Here is a 20,798-nt window from a genome sequence, read left to right as displayed (position 1 = left end):
GCTTTCCATTTTTAAGTTGGGAATAGAGTAGTTGCTTTGGAAGACGATAATCAGGCATCCGCACAACATGACCAGTCCAACAAAGTTGATGTTGAAGAATCATTGCTTTGACACTGATGATCTTTGCTTCTTTCAGTACACTGGTATTTAACACCACAAGTTGCTGCTAGCTTTTCTCTCTGTAGATGAGTAGCATTTTGTTCGCTTCCTGAAGCATACAGGTTACATGGCATTACATTGCTGCTGCAGAAAACTGTTCATGCACCTGTGTGCTATGTGCAACTTGTTCAGTTGTAGTTGCACTAATACAAGCACTTTTTTGTTGTTGCTGCTGAAAACAATTAATTTAAACTGCTCTACTCTGAGCAGAACTTAGTTGGATACAATCCTCTCTGCTCAGTTCATTAACTTTGTTCCACTCTAAGATGAGAAGTTCGGTGCAGGCCAGATCAGATAACTGAAAAAGAGGTACCTTTCGCCTAGTTCAATTGCCAGGCCCCTATTTAATACGAAAAAGGCTACGGTTGTTACAGTGGTAAGCTGAAAAACATGAGGAAATGGTTGGATCATACCCCAGCTCACTGTAACTACATTGTGATGCATTGCCCACAGGGATATTGTAGCAATCTGCCGGTCTCAGGATGTTAAAAGTTCATAAGCATGTGCAGTTCTATGTACCCCCATCATGTCTTGTCTTCATTCCAAGGCGGTTACTGTGTCATGAAAAGGAAACCACCACTTAGCTGCAGGACAAGAGTACAAAATTTTAACGGCTGGACAACAAAATGTGCTTGTTTTCGGTCATTCTAGCTATAGACAAAACTGACTGGCTATAACTCGAAACCTTTATTGCAAAACTCTGGAAGCCTAAAGCAATCGAAAGGATTAGCTAGGTCAAAGTACTGACTGCATTGTCCTTTGCAGGTAAATGAATACATCAGTAAATACTTCTTTGCACTGCTTCTAGGAAAGGCAAGTCCAGCGGATTCTGCAGCCTGCCCTTAGGGTAGAACTGTCTCTTGGCTGCAAGCTGTGCAATTGTTTATCCCATGGGTGTTGTTTTTCCTCAAAGGAATGCTCATTTTTTCCACGTGCAGAAGTTACTGGTGGTTTCAGGTTGAGTGGTGGACAAGGGAGATGTACCCTTTTGTTTTTCCCATTTTTTTTTCCAAGAGGAGGTTTTTATTTTATTTTATTATTTTATTTTTCCAAAGATCCTTATTGAAACTTAGCATATATACATAATAACAAAAATTCCCAATGATTCCCTTACATAAAGTATAACATCTAAAGTACAACACCTGCATAATTATACACTTAATTATAAAACCCACCACCCACCCACTACTTCCCTCCACAGCAATTCGACTTCTTTATATTTCTTTCTACCTTTTCCCCCTTGCATTCTATAATGCATTATTTTTGTTAAATTCTGATTTTTCCTTCTTTCTTTTTTGGTTTTGTTATTGCTTACATTTTTTTATTCTACGCCTATTCGCATGTCATTTTTAGAACAACATTTTGACACATAATCTTCGAAATACTTCCACTCCAATCTTAACTTTTGATTGGATTGATATCTTATCATTGAAGTTAATTCTGCCAATTCTATATACTCACTTAATTTACAAATCCACTAAATGGAAATCTCAGGACACACCAGCAAAGGAAGAGTGGATTTGTAAATTGGGAGAGATGCCCTTTCAATGCCAAGGAGATGAAGAGCTACACAACTTTTAGAAGACATCTGAAGGCAGCCCTGTATCGGAAAGTTTTTAATGTTTGACGTTTTGTTATGTTTTTGTATGTGCTGGAAGCCGCCCAGAGTGGCTGGGGCAACACAGCCAGATGGGTGGGGTATTATTACAGTGGTACCTCGGGTTACATACGCTTCAGGTTACATACGCTTCAGGTTACACACTCCGCTAACCCAGAAATAGTACCTCGGGTTAAGAACTTTGCTTCAGGATGAGAACAGAAATTGTGCTCCGGTGGTGCGGCAGCAGGAGGAGGCCCCATTAGCTAAAGTGGTACCTCAGGTTAAGAACAGTTTCAGGTTAAGTACGGACCTCCGGAACAAATTAAGTACTTAACCCGAGGTACCACTGTATTATTATTCCAGCTCTTTCTCAGTAGTTTCCCCTTGAGATAAAAATAATAATACAGGGATCCAAATCTTTTGACTCAAGGAAAAACTGTCAAGAATAATGGAGATAAGGGAATACCAAAATCCCCCCATCCCTTCACTCACCAGCCCTCTCCAACCCTCCCACTTTCAGTCTGCCCCCTACCAGTTAACCCATTCTTTTTTAGCGTCATGCTGCTATAGATCCCATGGCTTCTGCCTCCAAATCAGGTGTATCTGGGCATTACTTGGAGGGAAGGAAAGGCTGGAAATGCATGGAGGGAGAGATGTCCCCTCTGCCCTTTAGACCAGTGTTCCCCAACCTTGGGCCTCCAGCTGTTTTTGGACTACAACTCCCATCATCCCTCGCTAGCAAGACCAGTGGTCAAGGATGATGGGAATTGTAGTCCAAAAACAGCTGGAGGCCCAAGTTTGGGGAACACTGCTTTAGACCATCTCTCCTGAGGAGGGGGTGTCCGTGGCAGCCTGTCAGGAGTGTGTGCAGGAGCCAGGCCCTGTTACTAGTAGGACTCTGCAGGACTGGAGCCTTCCTAAGTTTGTTCTGAAGAGGCAAGGCACAGTCTCACAGGTGAGGCCGATTGGTAACTCACAACACCTGGTGGCAAGTGCCGGGAAGGGATATAAGGTCAGCATTTTCCCTTCGGCTCTTTGCCACAGCAACACGCTTCCTGCCTTGCAGCGTTTGGCTTCTTGCTTCCTGATCCTTGAACCTCGGCTTCTTGACTCCTTGCTTCTTGATCCTCGAACCTTGACTTCGTGACTCCTTGCTTCCTGAAACTCGGACCCTTGGCTTCTTGACTCCTGGCTCTCTAACCCTCAGACTCTTGGCTTTCTGACTCCTGGCTTCTGGGCTCCCTTTCCTGCTCCCACCCTGCCATCTTGCCCCCGGTCTCGACGTCCCCAGCCAGGACTTCGATCGCCCGTGAACCGGACATTGGCACAGCCCAGGCAAGCCATTCCCTTTAGACCCCCTCCTGGAGAGCTGTGGAGGCAGAGGTCATGACAGACCTGGGCAGCTTTTCGGCACCCACCCTGCTCGCAGGAGAACGGCATCTTTGGTGAGGTGGCAGCAACAGGAAGCGGGCAGGAGAGCTGAGGAGCTGCCCCAGCCTGTTGTGGCCCTTCCTCTGTAGTTTGCCTGGGCTGACTGCTGCCGCCCTCTGATGCTGCTATGATGGGCTAGCAGCTCTTTGAAGGCTGTTGTCCTGCTGTACTTCACGGTGCCACCTGTCTGTGGCCAAGTGAACTGCAGGGTGACGACACTCTTAATATTTTATTATATTGGAGGATTCCAACCTTTTTGAGTCCACGGCCCCCTTGGCCAACTACATTCTTCCTGGGGCTCGCCTGTGGGGAAATGCGCTCTGAGCCTCAGGAGCCTAGTTATGTCACCCCTTGCCTGCAGAGCCAGCAGCCCCTCGCCCCTTTCCGAACACACTCCGTTGTGGAGTGTTCGCTCAGCCTCCTCTCCTCTCCCCTCTCCTTGGGAGTCCTCCAGGCAGCTGCTACCACTACCCCTGGTCTCTGAGCTGTCTCCTCCCCTGCCCCAGAGAGAGGTGCCTCCTTGCAGCGCCCCACAGGGACCTGGGACAAGGATGCACCCAGCCTTAGTGGCCCGACAAGAGGCTGGCCAAAGGTGAACGTGAGGCCAGCACCTTACTCTTCTTAGGAGACAGTAGTAGTAGTAGCGGGCACCATCAGGCCCGCATGGCGGAAGGGCTTCACTTGGGCACCAGGCACTCGGCTCCAAGGCACTGCACATAGCAAGCACAAGGAAGGCCATTGTGGCGCCTGCCTCCCACTTGTCTGCCTATCCATTCCCAACAGCAGGGGCTGGCTGGCTGGGCTCCCTCACCCCCTTTCTTGCTTACTCTGAGGCCACCTCAGCTCCTGGTAACCAGGACCCCCTGGCCAGCCCCAGAGGCACTATTTGCCTGAGACGCTTGTAGCCAGGGCTGCTGCAACAACCAACCACACAATGCTTTCGGAGGCAGAGATACGAAAGGGCATCAGAGGAGGGAGGGGAGGAAAGAGGGACAGAGGCCAGTGTTTTCCGCAGCACCCCTGACTATCATTCAAGGCACCCCAGGGTGCCACGGCACACTGGTTGAAAACCACTACATTATATCATAACACATTTCCGCCTCTCTGTTTCCCCCCCAAAGAGCATTTATGGGGGATGAATTCAATCTTTTTTCCTACCACTTATTTTCCCAATTCACACCTCCCCCACTTGCTATTTGGGAGGGGGCGACCGAGATGCGTTCATGCTAGTAAACTCACCCTTTGCCGCGCTTCAAAAGTTTCTCCAAACAACCTGCCGCTCATGTTCTGCCTCTTGCAATTTTCCGCTCTGGCAAAGCATTCCCTGTCTTTTTATGGAGGAGTTTTGCGAGCCATCGGAGGATTTCCCAATCGCCACTATCAAAACTATCTGACGTGAGCCCCACCCGCTGCCCTCTGCGCCATTAGGCATTGTTAACACAAAGGATGGCTTTGGCTAAGTATTGGCTCATCAGTCTTGCTCAACTTGGTGTAATGAGAGAGAGCACCACCGTGTTTTCCAAGAGAGGGCATCGCCATTTTAAGAACTCTAGAAGGGATATTCAGCCTCATACAGTGGTGCCCCGCAAGACGAATGCCTCGCAAGACGGAAAACCCGCTAGACGAAAGGGTTTTCCGTTTTGGAGGTGCTTCGCAAAACGAATTTCCTATGGGCTTGCTTCGCAAGACGAAAATATCTTGCGAGTTCCTGCAGGGTTCCCCCCCCCTTTTCCCAAGCCGCTAAGCCGCTTAACAGCTGATCCGCTAAGCCGCTAAGCCGCTTATCAGCTGATCCGCTAAGCCGCTTAACAGCTGATCCGCTAAGCCGCTTATCAGCTGATCCGCTAAGCCGCTTAACAGCTGATCGCTAAACCGCTTATCAGCTGATCCGCTAAGCCGCCTATCAGCTGATCCGCTAAGCCGCTTATCAGCTGATCCGCTAAGCCGCTTATCAGCTGATCCTCTAAGCCGCTTAACAGCTGATCGCTAAACCGCTTATCAGCTGATCCGCTAAGCCGCTTAACAGCTGATCCGCTAAGTCGCTTATCAGCTGATCCGCTAAGCCGCTTAACAGCTGATCCGCTAAGCCGCTAATAGCACTAAGCCGCTAAACCGCTAATGGGCTTGCTTCGCAAGATGAAAAAACCGCAAGACGAAGAGACTCGCGGAACGGATTCTTTTCGTCTTGCGAGGCACCACTGTATGTGAATGGCTCTGGTAAAGGGCTTCATATGACACACCCCTCCTCCTTATGAACACATGACAGGGCAGAAGGATTGTCCTTACCCATCACATTCCCCACAGGCTGGCCACACACTTCACTGGGAATCGCACATTCACAGGTCTCGTGGCGAGTAGACCAAGACAGCAGGATGAAAAGGATGTATACTGATGACTGGAAAGGATATGTAGAATATCTGAAGAATCATTGTAAACACATTAAACTGTTGACAGCATTAGAATAAGTTCAGCAAGAAATATTTTGATAGATAATGAGAATGGGGGGGGGGGGAGGAATCGACTGTATAGTAGAAAAGAGTTAATAAAATTAATAATAATAATAATAATTTATTATTTATAGCTTGCCCATCTGGCTGGGTTTCCCCAGCCACTCTGGGCGGCTCCCAACCGAATACTAAAAACACAATACAGTGGTACCTCTGGTTACATACGCTTCAGGTTACATACACTTCAGGTTACAGACTCCGCAAACCCAGAAATACTACCTCGGGTTAAGAACTTTGCTTCAGGATGAGAACAGAAATCGCGCAGTGGCAGCGTGGCAGCAGCAGGAGGCCCCATTAGCTAAAGTGGTGCTTCAGGTTAATAACAGTTTCAGGTTAAGAACGGACCTCCGGAATGAATTAAGTATGTAACCAGAGGTACCACTGTACAGCATAACAACAATAACAATAACCATGGATGGGGGGGGGGGTAAGGGAAGGGAAGTGATGATAAATGTATGTTTTGTATTTGGACTTGAAGTTATCTGTTTAAATTTGTTAAAAAACTGAAAGGGATATATTTTTTATTAAAGGAAACCCTCTAAGGCTATAGTGTTTTACCACGGGTTTTGAGATTGTGTGGGGCTTGCAAACGAAATATAAAAAGGGCAATTGTGTGCATGTTTACTCAGGAGCAAGTCCCGCTGTGTTCAATGGCGCTTTTTCCAGATTCGTTTAGTGTGGAATTAGCTATAGAAGTGCTTTGGCATTTAGAGCTCAGAAACTGCAGGGTCCCCGTCCCCCCCTTAAATTCAGAGACTTAAGTGCAATTTTTGCCCAAGTCAGAACGGTGGCCATTGCTTTGTGACACTCAGAATATTTGTGGGAAAGGATGCGGAATAATGTCTGCATAATGTCAACGCCCAAATATCAGCATATATGTAAATGGAAAGCTGCCACAAAAGCCCAGTATGGCCACATTTCATTTCAGAAGAGGCAAACTCTTCAGGGCTCTTGGATGTTATTTAAAGCCACGATAAAAGAAGCTCGGATACCGGTTTCATTGCCTGATATGAATGTAGCTCTGCTTGCTTGCTTTTTTCTCATCCTTGCAGTTTCTAGGAGCCTTTCCAGGCAATGTGGCTCTCCAAAAAAGTATATATTTTTTTTGAGACGACATTCAGTTGACTACCTCACATGTTGAGGGAAGGATTGGCTTTATATACCCACCAGTTATACCCACACATACCAACATATGCACCAGCAAGCACAATGGCATCAGTATACACACACATTTATGCATGACAGAAATTGATAAGCAAATAAATTAGAAGAGTTCCGCTTCCTTTCTTTATCAGTCAGTGCAGGGGATAGAAAGATTCTGTATCATTCCCCTTTCTTGGCACACATATCAAGCTTTTCTCCAATTGGTCGGAACAAAAGTCTGATCTGTGATTATTTCTGTTGAGATCCAGGTAATGTATATGTTTTTCAGATTTTCCCTCACAGTCATGAGGGCTAGAAACCTTATTAAAGATGAATGCTTAGAAACAGAGCCACATTCTACCAGGGCAAGTGGTAGAAATCTTTCAGACCTTTACTGGATTTCTGTTTGTTAACCCAACCATTGCCCTTGGCCTTGGAGTCTTTTTTGTTCCTAAATGGAGGGTAAAAGCTGTAAATTTTAGATTATTGCATGATATATTTAGTACATCAAATCACTAGGTCGTGCACCTGAGTATTGTATGCTGGTCACCCCTACTCACAGACTTTCAGTCTAAAGCTAGACACAAGTGTTTATATCCAATGCGGGCACAAACAGAATTCCCCTACCTTTCCTCCCCGTTGTAGCCTCCCACAAGTAGGTACTCTGAAGGGACCCCAGCTCTCCATAGCAGATTTGGGGGTCACATAATAATAATAATAATAATAATAATAATAATAATAATAATAATAATAATAATAAATTATTTATACCCCACCCTCCCTGGTCAGGGCTAGGCTCAGGGGGAAAAACAGTTAAAATACTCCTTAAAATACAGCTTAAAATGCAGCCTCATTTTAGTAGTAGCCCATAGATCAAGACCATAAAGGGAGAAAACATCAGATATTCACCCGAGCCAGCTATCCATGGGAAGATTTATATACCAAATCCCATATAAGGGGTCAGAGTGATTCTAAGCTGAAGGCCAGGCGGAACAGCTCCATCTTGCAGGCCCTGCGGAAAGATGTCAAGTCACGCAGGGCCCTAGCTTTTTGTGACAGAGCGTTCCACCAAGTCGGGGCCAGTACTGAAAAGGCCCTGGCCCCAGTTGAGACCAATCTAACCTCCTTGAGGCTCGGGGGCCCTAAAGTGTTGTTATTTATGGACCTTAAGGTCCTCCGCGGGGCATACCATAGGGCTTTAAAGGAGGAGGGAGGAGAATAAGAAGAAGTTCTGAGGTGTGAGCAGGAATCTTCCATTCCCAGATTGAGCACAACTGGATATCGCCCGAGACACATTCCAGAGAAGAAGAGAAAGCATCTTAGAACTGTAGAGTTGGAAGGGACCACGAGAGTCATCTAGTCTAGGGCTGCCACATTCCCCAAAGTGAAAATCCAGACAAAGTTGATTATTATTATTTTCGTCAAAAGTTGTTGGGGTTTTTTTTGGGGGGGGGAGACACATCTACCCCCCCCCAATTTATTCAGTGGGGCTCAAACCCTTGACCCTGAGATTAAGAGTCTCATGCTCTACCGACTGAGCTATCTGGTTGCCAGGAGGAAAGAAGGTGGGGCCAAGTGAAAAAAGGTCTGGTACTTGTATGTAACAGCATTCATTAAAATTTAGGATGAATGATTCTGTTTCTTGCTGGAGGGTTTCTGCTATAGAATAGCTAAGCCCTTTTAAACGCTCATTTCTGTTCCCTGTGGGAGTGCTTTCTTTACAGCGACTCTGTATTGAAACAGCTTCCCAAAAATCCTGTCCTGACTTGAGGAATTATTTTTGAACTAGACCTCTTAGCAAGGGTGGTTCCATCAGCTTCCCTGCCAGGAAAGAAACACGATAGTGATCTTCTGTTCGAATGAGAAGTCACATTTGATTGGAAGCTCGGCTTCTCATTTCCTCTGAGCTTCCAGTCTGCGCAGAATGTCTTGTTCTGAGTCTAGAGAAGTTGGGCCTGGGAGTTTCGTTCTCCATGAAGCAGGAGGGGAATGCATCCAAGTGCTTTTTAAATCTCTTCCAAGCAAAGCAAAGCAGGCCTTTGTGAACTAGGGATACCAGCAACGATGGCTTGGAGACAAATGACACTGGCAATGTAATGCTCAGGCTAAGGGCTGATTCACAGAGGTTTCAAAGCAACGGTGCGCTATAGCCCCCATAACACGTTCTTATGGTAAAGTAAGACATGTAGGAGTACAGTGGTACCTTGGGTTACAGACGCTTCAGGTTACAGACTCCGCTAACCCAGAAATAGTACCTCGGGTTAAGAACTTTGCTTCAGGATGAGAACAGAAATCGCGCAGTGGCAGCAGCGGGAGGCCCCATTAGCTTAAGTGGTGCTTCAGGTTAAGAACAGTTTCAGGTTAAGAACAGATCTCCGGAACAAATTAAGTACGTAACCAGAGGTACCACTGTACATTTTGTACAGTTGCCCCTACACCAGTGTGCTGAAAATTTAGGTGCAATGTGCCCCATGGAACCTAACTGCACAAACATACTGATGCTCAGAAGTTTATATAGAATGGCTTAGATCTACGCCTCTGCCAAAAAATTGCATTTCTAAATAACTAACTCTACATGAGCTTCCGGTGGGTTCTAATAACATTTCAGTTGAGAATTTCATTAGAGCCAATGCAAAGAAGAAGAAGAAGTAAAGGACCCCTGGACGGTTAAGTCCAGTCAAAGGTGACTATGGAGTTGCGGCGCTCATCTCGCTTTCAGGCTGAGGGAGCCGGTGTTTGTCCACAGACAGCTTTCCGGGCCATGTGGCCAGCATGACTATACCTCTTCTGGCACAGTGGAACTCCACGACAGAAACCAGAGCACCTGGAAACACCTTTTACCTTCCTGCCACAGCAGTACCTATTTATCTACTTGCACTGGTGTGCTTTCGAACTGCTAGGTTGGCAGGAGCTGGGACAGAGCAACAGGAGCTCACTCCGTTGGGGGGATTCGAACCGCTGGCCTTCCGATTGGCAAGCCCAAGATACTCAACAAATAACATGCTATAATAATCTGATCCAATACAAAAAGTTATATGATAAGCATAACTTTATAATGGAATGACTTATATCAAATGAAGCAATAATCTATTCAAATATAATCGTACACAATAAAATTAACGCTCAGAACATCAGCAAATAATAACTGAACAGGAATTCAATCCTAACAATTACAGTAAATAATCACTCAACTATGATCAATAAAAATACACAATGCATAAAATACCACAGTACATACAAAACCATACAAAAGGTTTTGCATTTACCCACTAAGTAAGAAACAGGGGAAAGTGAAACTAAATACACAAACTCATCCCCAGATAACAGCAATAGATATTCCCAAGAGAACAGGAAGAGAAGAAGGGGAAGGACATATATTTTTCACAAGGTTATTTAACTTTTTGCCTGCCAGATCCTGGGTTAAACTTCTCACACATTATCAAAAAGTGAAAATTCAGGCACAAAAGTTGTTGAGGGTTCTTTGGAGTGGGGTGGGGGGGAAACAAAGTTCTAAAGCCTCACTTCACCTTCAAGCCTGCCTTACGTATGAAATAGCACACATTGGATACACCAGATTCTGCTGAGGTAGCAGACCCTCCAAGTGTCCCTGTTTTCCAGGGACAGTCCCGGATTTACAGAAGCCGTCCTGGTTTCTGATTTGATCCCAGAATGCCCCGCTTTTCCTTAGTCCCTATTTTCATTGGATCAGTGTTGGAGGGTATGGAGTTATCCAGCCCCACACTAAAGAGGCAAGGAGCTATACAACCCTTAGAATTACTACAGTCATACCTCGGGTTAAATATGCTTCAGGTTGAGTGTTTTCAGGTTACGCTCCATGGCAACCCGGAAGTAATGGAGTGTATTACTTCCAGGTTTTGCCGCTCGTGCATGCGCAGATGCGGTGAAACGCGACCCACGCATGCGTGGTTGTGTGTTACATTCTACTCAGGATGCGAACAGGGCTCCAGAACGGATCACGTTCACATCCAGAGGTACCACTGTATTATTAATCCACGGGTTTTGCATGATATTTTTGTACAATGCTTCTTTTTTTGAAGAAAAAGAAATATTTCTGCCTTAGAATTTTTAAAGAATTGACTTTTGATGATAACGTGTGCTTGGTGTTTCTCATTCAGTGCTGAATTTATATCAGTTTATAGGTAAACTGATGCACATAAATTATGCCGCACAGTAACTTAGTATTTAAAGCTCGGGTGCAGTGGTGTAGCCAGCCGCTCGGGCCCCTGGGGCGAGCCATCCACAGGATGGGGCGAGCCGGGGCAGGGCGTGCTGCATGGAACTGGAGCCTGCCACCTCCCAGGAGAGACACGTGGCTCAGGAGCACTGCCTCCATGGTAAGTGGATGCCCGATGCGCCCCCCCCCCCCAGCTATGCTAGTTCTTAGGTGCATTGCAGTGGGGTTGGACTAGATGACCATGGTGCCCCCCTTCCAACTCTACAATTCTATGATGAAGAAGAGGATATAGAATAAGAGAACAAGAAGAACATACAGTTTAGAGAAGATTGGAAAATGTTTATTGAATATATGGGAAATAACTGTAGCATTAATATCTAGCAACCTTCAGATGAATTCAACAGTGTAAACAAGTTTTGATGGATGTAATCAGGGCCAGATTTAGGTTTGATAAGGCCCTAAGCTACTGAAGGTAATGAGGCCCTTTATACGTCCTTTGTCAACAACAAATTGTTGCTGTTTTTTTGTGTTGAATATATACTATATGGTAACTTATGGACCTAATAAGTATCTAAAGCCATTTGCACGTAACAAATAGGAGCCTACACAAAACAAAACACACTGGCCTGTATGTAGCTTTTATTTTGTTTGTTTTTATCCTTATTTTGGAAATGTACATCCAGTTTTTTCCCCTTTAAATTTTTTGAGGGCCCCCAAGAGAGTGGGGCCCTAAGCTATAGCTTGTTTAGCTTATATGGAAATCCAGCACTGGATGTAATAATGGAATTTGTTGTTGTTCTTTAGTCGTTTAGTCGTGTCCGACTCTTTGTGGCCCCATGGACCAGAGCACGCCAGGCACTCCTGTCTTCCACTGCCTCCCGCAGCTTGGTCAAACTCATGTTAGTACAGTCATACTTCATGTTACGTCCGCTTCATGTTATGTTCTTTCAGGTTACGTCCCGCAGAGACCTGGAAGTACCAGAAAGTACTTCTGGCTTTTGCCGCTCGCGTATGCGCAGAAGCCCAAAATGACATCACACGCATGTGCAGAAGTGGTGAATCGCGACCCGTGCGTATGCAGACGCGCCGCTGCGGGTTGCGCTCTTTTCATGTTGCGAACGGGCCTCCGGAACGGATCCCGTTCGCAACCCGAGGTACTGCTGTAGCTTTGAGAACACTGTCCAACCATCAATAATGGAATACTGAACGGTAGTTTTTGTAAAACATGCAAGGGTTTACGATATGCAAAAATTAACCATGGAAAGAGAAGAACGGAAGTCAGTGCTATCTTAAGGATGTAAAAAATGAGTACTTTAAATTGTAGAAAAGAAAATTTAAAAAATATATTTTAAAAAGAAGAAGAGGACGTCCCGATAAACCTTGGAGGCATCGGGGTCGCGGGAGCGCATCTCGCAAGGTGACCGTCGGGTCGCTCTGCCCAGCTCCGTCCTCGCGTTCCCTTTCACCCGAGGCGCCGCCTCTGCGAGCGGATCGCTCTCCCGGCTCCGACGTCGGGCGTGGGCGGCGCGGCTCCGCCCCGGCGCTCGGCGGCTCCTCCCCGGGGTGGCCGCTGCCGTGCGCCCCTGCCTCTTCTGGAGAGCCCGTGCGTCGTGACGCAGCTGGCGAGCGCGTCCCGAGCGCAGGCCCTTCGCCGCGTCCCGCGCCGTCTCGGTCCCGAGCGGAGGAGGCGCCTCTCTTCTCCTCGCTCCCCAGCGCCGCCGGGCGAAGCGACCGGGAAGAGCCGGGCGGCGGAGAGAGAGAGAGGCGGACCCGCCCGGGCGCGCTCGGCAGCGCGCGCCAAGCAGCTGGCCCGCCCCGACGGGCGTCGCTTCATCTCCGGCTGCTTCCTCCTTGCCTGGATGTAGCGGGGGGAGCCGGAGGGAAACCTCGGCTTCCTCTGCAGCGCCGCCGTCGGGGGGGGGGAAGAGTCGGTGGCCAGCTCCCCACGCGCCCGTTTGCCGAGGTATTCGCTTCCCGTCCTTCTCCAGGGGCGGCGTTGCGCCCGGGCGCCTTGTTGCGCTTTCGCTTGCCCGGTGGGGCGAGTTTGGGGGCGCAGCGGAGGGTTTGCTGCCTGGCTGGAGTGGGGAGGAAAGGATAACGGGGTTGGGGGTTAAAGGAGGCGTTGGTGGGGTTGTTACTCCGGCCTCTTTCTTTCTCTCTCTCTCTCTCTCTCTCTCTCTCTCTCTCTCTTTCTCTCTCTCTCTCTGCCTCCTTTTAAAACCACAAAAGCAAAACTAATTTTACGCAGGAAACTTCGGGCGGGCTGGGCTTCCTTTAACCCACCCAGAGAAATTCCCTTCCCAGATACGAATGAAACCAAAGTGCAGTCCTATCAAAACGGGGTGGATCGCTTGGGATATTAAGAGTTATGAAGGCCAGGGGTGTAATCCCCTCCCCTCCCCATTATTTTCACCCTTTCTATTAAAACAATATTAATGAAATATTTCAATAATTCTCTATTTAGGCTGTAGTTGCAGTCTGAGGTAGAAAGATGTGAACTCTTTCCTCGTGGACAAGAAGAGGCCTTTCTTCCACCTTGCCGATGGTGTGTATTTTTTAAAAAACTTTTTTGTGGGTAGGAATCGGTGTTTAAGTAATGCACCTTCAAAATATAGTTAAAGGGTTGAGGAGATTTCCCTCACGTGCCTATTGTGTTTCAGCTAAGGGGTAATTATTGTAGTCCTAGTGCATATAATTATGTTATGGTTTGTTTTTGCACTTTCTCTTTGGCAGCATGGGACTTGTTTTCCAGCTGCTAATCTGCTTCTTAAGAAGGAAAGATTGTGTGGGTTGTTGGGGAAGGGGAGATCTGGGGCAGCGAACTTTTTATCTGGGGTGGGAAGGAGTAATGAAATGTGCAGTTTCAGTAACAGAAGCCAGTGAGGCTGTTTAGCTCTCCATCCTCTTACTTGATCACTCCAACTTTCCTGGTCTATATAGGAAACAGATTCCCTTTGACATTGCTGAATTGTAACTTTGGAAAATAACGGAGGGTGAAGGAGATGAAAAATACCAGTAGGAAACATGTCAGGCAATTTCGTAGATTTTTTTAAAGCTGTTGCTATTTAACAAAACAAAACAAAACAAAAAACAGAGTCTGTATAAGAGCTGTTGGTTTTTCAGACAGTAGAATCATTGTGAATTATATGGGAGATACATGATTGTATCTTCCAACATCCTTTTCTTTGATTAAAAATAGCTGTGATGTGGTCTTGGCTAATAGCTATGGAGGGGGAAAGATAAGTACCTGTAGAAATTTTAAGTTGTTTGAAGGGTGTGGGAGGATGCTTGCGATCTATCTAGTTCAGTTATTCATTGTGTTGTGCAAACTCATTCCTTATATACTTGCAATTTATTTTTTTGTCAAATGTGCATGTGTTGTATATGCAATTCATACATTAAGAAGAAGAAGAGCATTAATGTTGCTGTCAAAAGTTAAGGTTTCGAGCTCTTCCTGACATCTGTAAAATGTTTGTTGCTTTGTCGCCTGGCCAACTGCTGCCTTCCTTGGTGTCATTTCCTTGTGGGCTGATGCTACGGGCAACAGATAAGAATATTGCCCTTTTCATCAAATCAAATAGTTGATTTTTCCACCCTGCAGTTGGTAGTGTTTTACTGACATTGGAAGAGGAGTACAGGACCTCTGTTCCAAGTTGGCTGATGCAAAGGAGTGTAAAACCTTGATTACAAGTTGGAGCGAAAAGCCCCCTCCTAAACGCAAAGCAGCAAGGAGCTTCATAGTTTTAATGGTAATGTTTTCTGCCACTGTTACACTGCTGTCGTCCCGTCCCCCCCAGCAGAGATGTGTGTGAACAAACAACACATCCTCACACGTGCGTACACATTCCATGAGAGTCTTGGCTGTCTGTTGTGGCCCTCAATGTTGAAGAACTTGGAACTCCCTGCACAGTTTCTGCTAAAGGCTTTGATGCATAAATCAGATTGGTACATAGCCAAAGCGCAGGTTACAAAATGTAGCAGGTATCTTGTATAAAGGGCCAGGTATAGAGACATGGGTGGGGACGCGGGTGGCGCTGTGGGTAAAACCTCAGCGCCTAGGACTTGCCGATCAGAAGGTCGGCAGTTCGAATCCCTGTGACGGGGTGAGCTCCCGTTGCTCGGTCCCTACGCCTGCCAACCTAGCAGTTCGAAAGCACATCAAAGTGCAAGTAGATAAATAGGTACCGCTCCGGCGGGAAGGTAAACGGTGTTTCCATGCACTGCTCTGGTTCGCCAGAAGTGGCTTAGTCATGCTGGCCACATGCTGTACGCCGGCTCCCTCGGCCAGTAAAGTGAGATGAGTGCTGCAACCCCAGAGTCAGCCACGACTGGACCTAATGGTCAGGGGTCCCTTTACCCTTTATAGAGACATGGCTAAGTGCAAGCAGATAATGTTGATCCAATAAGCCACATGCTCCCTGGACCTTCCTTTTGAAGAGTGGGGTAAGCACAGCTCTTAGTGTGGTAAGTGATCAGCACCCAATTAACTCCCAGTTAATTGCCTTCCTGAAAGAGGGACATCCTCACTGACAGGAGAAGGAGACATCTGCCTAGGGTTGGCCAATGTCACAGGGCTGGAACAGTCCTCTGCCAATCCCTGCCTTGGATCCATTTCTCCATTCCTCCTTGCCAAGTTCTGACATCTCCAACTCCCTGAGCACCTCCTGTTCCTCCTCAGCATCTGACAACCCCCTGCATGAAACCTTCAATAACTTCATGGCATCGCCCTGTTTCTGAAGTGCCCCCACCCCAGTCATGAAGTTTGGATTTGCCTGAATAGCATTAATGGAATTTGGCAGTTAATTGGGGGCATGCAAGTCACCTGTGTCTTCCCAGAATGGCTCTCTTGGCCATAATTGGTCCAGTGAATCAAATACCTGCAGCCTAGGGGTGCCCAGCTCCAACTCCCTGAGCTCCTCCCATTCCTTCTCAGGATCTGGCCATCTCCTCCACGACACTGGCTCTCAGTCACAAATACTCACATGTTTAGAGACCTGTCAGGAATGCTTTACTGTGAGGGATGCGGGTGGCGCTGTGGTCTAAACCAGTGTTTCCCAACCTTTTTTGGGCAAAGGCACACTTGTTTCATGAAAAAAATCTCGAGGCACACCACCATTAGAAAATGTTAAAAAATTTAACTCTGTGCCTATATTGACTACCGTATTTTTCGCCCCATAGGACGCACCGCCCCATAAGACGCACCTAATTTTTTTGGGGGAGAATAAAGAAAAAAAAATTTTTCCCCTCCCCAGGCACGGGGCAGGCGCCAGAACAGCCTGATATCCGCAAGCCTAGGGAGCCACACTGGTCTCCCCAGGCTTGCGGAGAGGTGCGTGAAGCCTGGGGGTGCTCTTCAGCGCGCACCAGGCTTCGGGATGCAGGCAGCTCTGCGCTACCCTCCAGAGCCCCGTGCGGCTTTGCGCTGGGATCCGGGGGGTGGCGCGGAGCTGCAAGAAGCCCTGGAGCGCAGGCAGCTCCGCGCCACCCTCCGCAGCCCCGCGCCGGGATCCGGGGGGTGGCGCGGAGCTGCAAGAAGCCCTGGAGCGCAGGCAGCTCCGTGCCACCCTCCGCAGCCCCGCGCGGCTTCGCGCCGGGATCCGGGGGGTGGCGCGGAGCTGCAAGAAGCCCTGGAGGCAGGCAGCTCCGTGCCACCCTCCGCAGCCCCGCGCGGCTTCGCGCCGGGATCCGGGGGGGTGGCGCGGAGCTGCAAGAAGCCCTGGAGCGCAGGCAGCTCCGTGCCACCCTCCGCAGCCCCGCGCGGCTTCGCGCCGGGATCCGGGGGTGGCGCGGAGCTGCAAGAAGCCCTGGAGCGCGGGCAGCTCCGCGCCACCCTCCGCAGCCTCCTACGGAGGGCGCCCCGTGCTCCGCGCTGCTGGCTGCCGCCCGCAAGCCGTGCACGTGGGGGGGGGGAGTTCCCCCAGGCGCCCAAGGCTTGCGGACAGCTGCGCGAAGCATGGGGCGTCCTCCAAAGGGCGCCCCGCGCTCCACGCTGCAGGCTGCCGCCCGCAAGCCTTGCGCGCCGGGGGGGGGGAGTTCCCCCAGGCGCCCAAGGCTTGCAGACAGCTGCGCAAAGCACGGGGCGTCCTCCAAAGGGCGCCCCGCGCTCCGGGCTGCCGCCCGCAAGCCTTGCGCGCCGGGGGGGGAGTTCCCCCAGGCCCGGCGCCCAAGGCTTGCGGACAGCTGCGCGAAGCACGGGGCGTCCTCCAAAGGGCGCTCCGCGCTGCAGGTTCCCGCCCCCCCCGCCCCGCTTCGGAGCACCGGGAGAAGCGATCTCCCCGCAGCCCCTTGCTTCAAAAGAGGTCCGGGGGCAGCGGGGAAGAAGCGCTGCGCTTCCCGCTGCCCCCGGACCTCTTTTGAAGCAAGGGGCGGTGGGGAGAAGCGATCTCGGGCGCCGCGGCGCGCAGGCGCACTGCTCGCTCCTCTTTCCGCGCAGGCGCCTTCTCTCGCTCTTTCGCCTCCTTTTCTTTCTCTCTCGATGGTCCGCCTACAAAGGAGCGAGGGAGGCGCCCGCCATGTTTGGATTTGCATCCAGCAGGAGATGCCGCCGCCGCCCCGCCTCTCTCGCCTCCCTCCCACGGCACACCAGGCAAGGTCTCACGGCACACTGGTGTGCCGCGGAACACCGGTTGGGAAACACTGGTCTAAACCACTGAGCCTCTTGGGCTTGCCAGTCAGAAGGTCAGCAGTTCGAATCCGCATGACAGGGTGAGCTCCCGTTGCTCTGTCCCAGCTCCTGCCAACCTAGCAGCTCGAAACCACACCAGTGCAAGTAGATAAATAGGTACCACTGTGGCGGGAAGGTAAACAGCGTTTCCGCGCGCTCTGGCTTTCGTCACGGTGTTGCGTTGCGCCAGAAGCGGTTTAGTCCTGCTGGCCACATGACCCAGAAAGCTGTCTGCGGACAAACGCTGGCTCCCTCGGCCTGAAGTGAGATGAACGCTGCAACCCCATAGTCACCTTTGACTGGACTTAACCGTCCAGGGGTCCTTTACCTTTTTTCCCTTTTTTCCTTTACTGTGAGGGCAAACACTACTGTAACAGTTGCATTCCTATGGCAGACAAGATTGCCATGTAAAAAGCGAAGCCTTTCAGAAAGAGGAAGTTTAAAAGCAAGGGAAGCTTCCAAAGGGCTTTGGAACCTGCAGAGCAGGCATAGGCAAACTGGGCCCACCAGATGTTTTGGGACTACAACTCCCATCATCCCTAGCTAACAGGACCAGTGGTCAAGGGTGATGGGAATTGTAGTCCCAAAACATATGGAGGGCCGAGTTTGCCTATGTCTGCTGCAGAGGCTTTGTTCAACTGGAAAATGAAAGGCAAGCAAGGTGCTTAACACTTGGTATTGCGTTGCCAATGCCAGTCATGCAGGAGTTAAAGTACAGCTTTGGAAACAAACTCTTTAAAGTTAACTCAGTCCTCAGCTACAGAATATTACTAAAGGACACTGAGTGTCTCTTGTGTAACTGTATAACTGTACGCTATGCTTACTCGTGTTCAATGCCAGTTAATTACATAATTATTACCTTATTCTGGTTGTAGGGTTATATATCAGCCTTGGCATATTTTGACAGGTGGCATTTTACTTTTAATAACAGCTTCATTAATTGGGAGTGTGTGAGTGTGTGCAGTGGGTGTTAATTCAGCTTTGGAAAGGGCAAAGTATTTCACAATTGGGAGTTAAATATTCTTGAAAGAGGCAACTTAGGAAATTGCTCTGCATTTATTGTGCTTTTAAAACCTGGTCACTGAGTTCTTTTTGCATGGTCCTTTTTTATATCAAAGGCAGTGTCCAAAAACAACTTCTGTGGTGCTTTGAGAGTTATAACTATGCAACTACAACTTTTTAATATACCAGAGCATTAAGAGTATAAGTTTAATTCTGTATTTTTGAAATGTGTGTGTCTGACTTACTTTGTTGCATATTTGATGTAGTGCACTTATTTTCAGAATACGCTGTTCTGTGAGATATTTGTTTTATGTATTGAATTTGTATACTTCTCTTCCTCCCAAAGGAGCCCAGGGCAGCAAACACATCCTCAATGTTAAACAAACCCTTCTAAGAGTAATCTGTCATTCCTAGTGTCCAGTGTCTTAACTAATGCCAAACTAGAATTTTCCACTCTCTCAATATACTCAACAGATCCCAAAGTACTGAATAGTGTATCAGTATGTACTATAACATACACTCATTGGTATCATTATCATAGTCTGAAGCTTCCGCTGTAAATTCTTGTAAACTGATGCTTCTGACTTACATAAGAATGTTCTAGTTAACCATAGTGGCAAAAATTTATTTCGATATTTTGGGGGAAAAAATGTGGATTTTGTTTAAGTTTGGGAGTTGAAAAGACGTAAGAGGTGATATAAAATGTTAGTAGTCTAACTCATAGTTAACCCGTTGATTTCAGTGAGTCTTGTTTGAGTATGAATTACTTATTGTTTTTAGTTGAACTGAGTGTTGATTCCATATATTTGCAGAAAGGGAGAACCAACATCAAACAAATTACGCCTTCTATTCCCTCCCTTTCAACCCCATTCCAGATTACTGCATTTTCTGCCTTCAGTGCATCAGCAAAAAGCAGATTTCCACTGTGACTCGCAAGGTCTTTAAACAATGTAGTTAGAGACAATTTAGCGTCTCTATCAATATATACAGAACAAACAACACAGTGTGCATTGCTTTATATTTGCTGAATGTCACCTGCCGTTTCACAGATCCAATTTGCTATACATTTTACTCCCAGGGATAATCACATCTTCTAATACCATATTCTTTTGTTAATGCTCCTTGCACACGATCAGAGTTATTCTGCAGAGTTCAACTCTAGTGAATGCTCACTCTGATCACAAAACTCTGATTTCACTGATCAGAAAACGTTTTATCCAGTGCTGATCCAAACCCTCCTTCCTGCCCCATCTCATCGCACCCATTTAAGAGGCTACAGTTCTTTCTCATTTACTGTCTCTCTGTGTGGAACAGAAAACACTTTTACAAATGCTGTCACCAGCGTCTCAGGTTTGGAAATCCATCCTGGTGCTCCCACCTTGCCTTCTTTGCACGCTTGTGTTGCAAACATTCAGAAAACCTGCCACAAGACTTGGAAGCGAATATGAACGCAGCAATGAGCAGCAGTCTAGTCTGTTGTGAGTCATGAAGATCTGGATCATTTGTATCATTGCCACAGTTCAGAGCTTCTGCTGCAATATCTTTTGGTAACTGTTTCCATGGCAGGGAGCACATTATTCCAAAACACGGTTCAGACGCTTGACAAGCATATTTATATTTGCTGTATCCTGCTTAGATGTTTTCGGCACAAGTTAGCAGCATGTAAACATTCTTATAAATAAAATGAAAATACTGGCATTGAAAGTTCTCACAGACAGCAATATCTGCCATTTCTTTTGCTGGCATCAAACATTTAGGGTTTCTTCTTCTTCTTTTGATAGAAAACAATGGATGCCACCATTCTTCTTTCTGAGTGTCATGTGGCTTTCCAAGAGCCAGTGTGGTGTAGTGGTTAAGAGCGGTAGTCTCGTAATCTGGTGAACCGGGTTCATGTCTCCACTCCTCCACATGCAGCTGCTGGGTGACCTTGGGCTAGTCACACTTCTCGGAAGTCTCTCAGCCCCACTCACCCCACAGAGTGTTTGTTGTGGGGGAGGAAGGGAAAGGAGAATGTTAGCCGCTTTGAGACTCCTTCGGGTAGTGATAAAGTGGGATATCAAATCCAAACTCTTCTTCTTCTTCATGTACCGACAACAG

At 47.8% G+C, this 20,798-nt stretch overlaps 1 protein-coding gene across 1 annotated transcript in view; it reads left to right on the top strand.

Annotated features, from left to right (window-relative positions):
* Window positions 1–12,652: 12,652 nt before the first annotated feature.
* Window positions 12,653–20,798, top strand: part of JAK2 (Janus kinase 2) — an 86,830-nt gene continuing 78,684 nt past the window's right edge. The window contains exons 1-2 of the mRNA XM_028711916.2: window positions 12,653–12,998; window positions 13,500–13,580. The gene's annotated coding sequence lies outside the window, so the exon portion shown is untranslated. The remainder of the gene's footprint in view (window positions 12,999–13,499; window positions 13,581–20,798) is intronic.

Source organism: Podarcis muralis, chromosome 17 (assembly GCF_964188315.1).
Source record: "Podarcis muralis chromosome 17, rPodMur119.hap1.1, whole genome shotgun sequence".
NCBI lineage: Eukaryota > Metazoa > Chordata > Lepidosauria > Squamata > Lacertidae > Podarcis > Podarcis muralis.
This window is presented reverse-complemented; position numbering and strand designations above follow the sequence as displayed.